General features: G+C 37.2%; 1 non-coding gene across 1 annotated transcript; it reads left to right on the top strand.

The window, feature by feature from the left end:
* The first annotated feature begins 4,231 nt into the window (after positions 1-4,231).
* On the top strand, positions 4,232-4,307 carry TRNAP-GGG (transfer RNA proline (anticodon GGG)). Its single transcript has one exon. It is a non-coding gene; the product is annotated as a tRNA-Pro (tRNA).
* Positions 4,308-6,532: the final 2,225 nt, after the last annotated feature.

The raw sequence follows: 6,532 nt of genomic DNA, 5'->3' as shown, positions 1-6,532 counted from the left end.
CCAACAAAGTTCTCTTAATTTTCCAAGTCTGCCTTTATCTATTTGATAAATTATTCCCTGTGAAGGTTTATAGGCCATTAAATAAAATATAAAATAAAATTCAATGTGCTGTAAATATTTTAGTTTCTGTACCTCTATGAAATCAGGAATTTTATTTTGTATTATTTTTTAGGTTTTGATTTTGCTTTAATATTGAAGGTGAGCAGTGGTTGCTTTAATAAATTCTTTTTGGAGCCAATTGCTATGGGAGGCAAAAAATAACGTGGTAACTGTGATGCCAAAAAAAGGCTAACCTAAGAAGTTTTTACACAGGCAATTCCTATTTCTCTTCCCCCTTCTCTCATATACGTATAAGTTTGTCTCTAGACTTAGTTACATGGCAAGAGGGGTTTTATATAAATAGACTTGACCTAAGGTGATTAATTATATTTTTAGTGGCATTATTGGAGATTGTACCTTACACTACAATTTAAGTGGAAGTCTCGCTTAAATATTGACACAGGATAATTATTATAACATACAAAATTCCATAGGTTGATTTTTCTTTTCTTTTTCTTTTTTTTTTTTACAGAGACAGAGAGAGAGAGAGAGAGGGATAGAGAGGGACAGACAGGAACGCAGAGAGATGAGAAACATCTATCATCAGTTTTTCGTTGCAACACCTTAGTTGTTCATTGATTGCTTTCTCATCTGTGCCTTGACTGTGGGGCTACAGCAGAATGAGTAACCCCTTGCTCGAGCCAGCGACCTTGGGTCCAAGCTGGTGAGTTTTGCTCAAATCAGATGAGCCTGCGCTCAAACTGGCAACCTTGGGGTCTCGAACCTGAGTCCTCCGCATCCCAATCCAACACTCTATCCACTGTGCCACCGCCTGGTCAGGCGATAGGTTGATTTTTATACAATGGGTTTGGTTCATCATTTGATGAGAAGTCACAAAAATGTGGAACTTTGAGTATCCTTTAATTTTTTTCTCATTACAACTGCTCATTTTTTGCAAAGGGTAATACTTTGACATGACTATGGTTTATATACAGGACCTCAGTAAACTTTATGTGGGTACCACCCATGAGAGAATTCTTATGCCTTGGGAGAAAACTATTGTTACAAAATAACCCAAACCAAAACATTCCACTCTTTCAGTTATAAATTTTAAATATCTTCAAGGTAAGATCTCAGCATTTAAAAGCATTTCAATACAGTATATTTACATCTGTCTTTTCTTTTTAGGTACCACAGATACAGGCGCTTGATCTCTTATTGATTTGGTGTGCTTTCCTGTAATTAGAAATAGCTCAGTGTACCATAAATAGCCCCGTGCTGTTAATTTTTTTAAACCAGATGTACATTTAACTAGCCCTGATTTCTTTTGACATTTTTTTTTGTGGTTTTATCCATCTGGCATCTGCTGGCATATCCTTAGATGTTTTACTGGCATAGAATAATACATGAATAATTGAATAAAGTGTACCTATGGATTTGTGTTGTGAAAGATTTTTTTTAACCTCTTGAACACTAAAATAAATTAAGGAATTTTCTTTGGAAGAATATTAGCTAAGCAGTTTTCCTTTAAAAGAAGGTATAAAAAAAGATATTCTTGGTCTGATGTTGTAGTCTGCTATAATAAAATATTTTGCCGTCAATTTTGCATTAATAGACTACATATTTTATTACAAATTTCAACTGTGGGAGATTGTTATATCAGAACTTTGATATATTTTATTTTGCCTATCTACAGTACTTAAAAAGAGCCTATGGTGAAGAATAATATATGAGTTAGGCTAAATGGTTATTTTAAAACACACTTGACTTATTTTTTTATATTTTCACTGTCCTTATTTAGAACAAGAATGTAATGCAATTAAACTTACTTTTTATTCAGTTTGAGCTAATACTCTTAAATTATACCCTTAGAGAGTACTATGCCACTAACAATTAGGTATTCTCGGGAACTATCAAGAATCAAGTTAGACAAAGATAAATCAGAAGACATTTTGAGGGGAAATTCTTTCATAACTGCCAACTGTTTCAATTGGAAATATTTTCTTACTAGGCCATTTAATATTTGAAGAATCACTGTATTTATCCATTGAAGGAAAATTATATTCTTACATAACTGTGAAGGCATGGGGTAATTCATTGTACATGTTTGTACAATATCTGTTTTGATAAATAAAAAAAAAAAAGTCGAGTGATGAGATTTTTCTTTGCTTCAATATGTAAGGATTCTTCTCCACAGAAGCTTGCTAAGGAAATTGGAGGGAGCGCTTTTCGTAGATAACAGCTACTGAAGTATGTTACACTAAATTGTAAGTTTTGTTGTTTTTTTTTTTTCTGTTCTAGGTAATTGGGTATGATAACAGCCTTATTTCAAAAAATAGATCCAAGGACTAGAAAATTAGAGACATCTCCTTTCTTATTCTGGGTTACAGATTGAGTCATGGAAATTTATGGGAACTAAAATATGTTTTTATGCAAGTTATTTAACATTATACCAATGTTTTCAAAACTATTTATTACGTATTCTGTGTCATGATAGTGAATTAGATTCTATTCTTTCTTCCAAGGAGGAAAATTAGACATTTTCATATTGAATTAATGAGTACATTTAGCCTGAGATGTAGAACAACTTCTAAGGTCTACTTAAAGTTTTGCATAAAGTTGATAGCTGGTTTCAATTTAATAAATTTAGCCAATTTATCTTGTCAAGTCAGTAATTTTGAGCTCTAAATTCCTCTCTATAGAAACTCTTTTCTCTTTTATAATGAAATTGAAAGTTCCATTAATGTACTCAAATAGTTGTGGGAAAATGTGGTCAGTTATTACGGAAGTGTGCAGTGATGAACTGGAACTGGCTTACATGGGCTCGTTTTAAATTTCCACGATGGGATTATTTATACTGCAGAAATCAGTAAATGCTACTTATCGGGCCTTTTTCTTTTGGGGCAGTTAGCTATTACATATTTACCAGTTCAACACTGGAAATGTTAATGATGAGAGAAATATAAACTTTAAAGAATCCGTTTTGTTGAGGGCGTGTATCAGTTTGGTATGCATTCATTGAGAGTAGCAGAATAACCAGCTCACTGTGGCCTTAGTACATTTTATATAACAAGGTATCTGGAGGTAGACTCCTTTGGGCTTTGAATTGACATGTCAGTAATATCAGGACTGGCTGGTGTCTCTGTCATTCTCCAGATCTTTTCTTTCTGATTAAAAGTTGACAGCTCTTCAGGCATCATCTGAGGCCACAAGAAAGGAAAAGAAAGCTACCAGTTGAATCTCTTTCAGACTCCCTCTAGCAGTTTGTTGCTTGTGGTTCATGGCTATCTTTAGATGCAAGTGATAAGATGGTGAATATTTAGTTTCATAGCTTCTAATGAATCTTGGAAAGGGAATAGACATGGTGTTAGGGTATCTACACCATCATAGTCATAGGAACTAGTTTACTTACTTTACTTCAGGGTTGAGGCTTTTGTTATGGTAATGTGTGCAGTACTATTTAAAAAATCAAGTGCTCCTATTTATTTGGAATCATAAATTGAAGTTAGGCTGGGGTCTTGAACTCTCACTTCTTGTCTCTTAAAACAGATGAAACCCACCATAGGACTTGGTCTTTAAAATTTAATAGCTGTGACTCTGCATCCCTAGTTTGGGGACATTAAATCATCCTTTCATTTTTGTTCTCCAGTGAAACCTGACCTAATGCCATGAAAAAGACATGATATTTTGAGAATGGGCAGAATTTCACTCTGACAGATGACTGCAACTGCAGGCTTGCCCCAAGACAAGTCCAGCATGTGCAGGGCCGTGATCTAGGGCTATATTTTAAACTAAGAAAGCTGCTGGATTGACCACTTGAGAACACCTTCACGACCTGATCTGTCATTACAATAACTGAAAACTGGGCCACTTGGAGCAATTTTTACTTTAAAATGCCCCCCATCAGCCCTGCCTCTTCTCCCCACTACTCTGTTCCCATTGTCCCTTCTTGTAACATCATTGAAACTACTGAGGATGCACTATCAATTGTGAATTTGTATTATTTAGGGTAGGAGAGTTCTGTTATCACGACTGTCCTGAGGAATTGTCTTTCACTTGTAAAACAATCACAAAAATGAATAGAACATGGAAAAAGAACATTATTTTGTGACTTGAACATATTTCAAATGTAATAATTTTACATAGCTATATTTATTCTAAAGAAGTTCTGACTCAAAACAAATAGTAACAGGCCCTGGCCGGTTGGCTCAGTGGTAGAGCGTCAGCCTGGGGTGCAGAAGTCCCAGGTTCGATTCCCGGCCAGGGCACACAGGAGAAGCGCCCATCTGCTTCTCCATCCCTCCCCCTCTCCTTCCTCTCTGTCTCACTCTTCCCCTCCTGCAGCGAGGCTCCATTGTAGCAAAGATGGCCCGGGCGCTGGGGATGGCTCCTTGGCCTCTGCCCCAGGCACTAGAGTGGCTCTGTCCTGGCAGAGCAACGCCCCAGGTGGGCAGAGCATCGCCCCCTGGTGGGCGTGCCGGTTGGATCCCGGTCGGGCGCATGCGGGAGTCTGTCTGACTGTCTCTCCCCATTTCTAGTTTCAGAAAAATACAAAGAAAAACAAAAAACAAAACCAAATAGTAACAAAAATTAAATCGGTGGATTGGGTTTGCTAAGGATTAAAGGGGGGACTGAATTTTAATCAAGGTGCAAAGAGAAAGGTAAAAAGATAGGTTTGATCTGGTGGGGAAATTAACTAGATGTCTATAGTTAAAGAATATGGGCCAGGGTCTTCATAACACCCACGAGGAGGAATTATCATTTGTACCAGACTGGATTTAGAGGTAGGACTAACTCTGACACTCCTGGCACTAGTTCTCTATACTGGACAATGGTAACTACCTGGGGAATATTTTTAAAACTTCTGAATGGCTTGGCCCCTCCTACAGAGCCTTGGACTTATTTTGATTGGGACGTAGGTGTGGACCTGGATACTGAGTCTCCAGCAGGAATTCTAAGGAGCACCCAGTTTTGACAAGCTCTGGCTGTTTTTCTTTTTTCTTTTTTTCCAACGTAGCTTTTGGTTTATAATTAGCTTTCCTAGGTTGTCTGCTCTGTGGTGACTGTTGAAGATTTCTCTTTTTTCTGTGATTGTGGTATGTGAAAGATGATTGGCAGTTCTCAACTGGCAAGCTCTCAATAACTTGTAATTACAAAGGTTGTCTATAACCTTCCTCTAGACTCTAGACACTGTGAAAATACCACCCAATATCTATGATATCTATTGTGATAAAAATCAGAGATAAGAATAAAAGATCAGAGATAAGAGTAAGAAAAACAGTAGAAAGTAATCTGAAAATTAGCTACCTGAAGTTACCAGTTGGTAGCCTGATTAATTCATACCTAAATGTGAAATACTTAATTTCAGTGGTGTTTTTTCCTAACATTTATCTGAGATAAGCAGGTGGGAGAGAGGTGTTCTTAGATGTAGAGATCACAGATAATGGGAAAAATGAAGCCCATGTGTGTTTTGTATCACATGTGTCAAGAAAAGGAGAGGGGCCTGACGGGGCAGTGGCGCAGTGGATAGAGCATTGGACTGGGAAGTGGAAGACCAGGTTCGAAACTCTGAGGTCTCCAGCTTGAGCGCGGGCTCATATGGTTTGAGCAATGCTCACCGGCTTGAGCCCAAGGTCGCTTGCTTGAGCAAGGGGTTACTCAGTCTGCTGTAGCCCCACAGTCAAGGCACATATGAGAAAGCAATCAATGAACAACTAAGGAGCCACAACGAAGAATTGCTTCTTCTCATCTCTCTCCCTTCCTGTCTGTCTTTCTCTCTCTCTTTGTCTCTGTCACATACACACACACACACACAAAAAGAGAGGGAATTTCTTAGAGCATGTAAATATTTAGACCCTCAATACTCCTGATAATATTGGGGCAATATATAACATTACTCCTTATTACATGTTATAACTCATATTTCCTGCTTGAACCCAGAAGGCTTTCTTTTATTTTTTATATTTATTTTTTTTGTTCAACAATTTCAGCACTTAGAAGCAGAATATACAGTGCAGGCTGTACCATATTATTATGATGTAGGAAATTTGGGCGGAGAACAAAGCTCTATGTAAAGGAATTCCCAGATAAAAGTTAGGATTCTGATATATGTCACTAGTTTTAAGACAGAGGAATTTGACTTTTTTTGCATTGGACCTGTAGTTATCACTACACCAGAAAGACGGGAGTAACTATTTCTTCTCTTTTCTATTTTTCTTCTATTTCCTTTCTCTCTTAACCTTCCCATTTCCTTTTTACATCTCATTTCTAATCCTCACACTCCACTCACAACTAAAGTTAATGCTGGCAATAGCGCAGTACAGTTAAATTATGATATGAATAGACTTCTTTGGAATGGCTTTGTTCCTTTGCCACGATTTTGTAGCATGAGGCCCATGAGGATACATGTTCCAAGTTTCGTTATGCCAACATTCAATTCAATTTTGGGGTAAATCCTGTACAAATTTCAGACTGCTTGTACTTGATTTTACAG

The sequence above is a fragment of the Saccopteryx leptura genome, chromosome X (assembly GCF_036850995.1).
Source record: "Saccopteryx leptura isolate mSacLep1 chromosome X, mSacLep1_pri_phased_curated, whole genome shotgun sequence".
Taxonomy (NCBI): Eukaryota; Metazoa; Chordata; class Mammalia; order Chiroptera; family Emballonuridae; genus Saccopteryx; species Saccopteryx leptura.
This window is presented reverse-complemented; position numbering and strand designations above follow the sequence as displayed.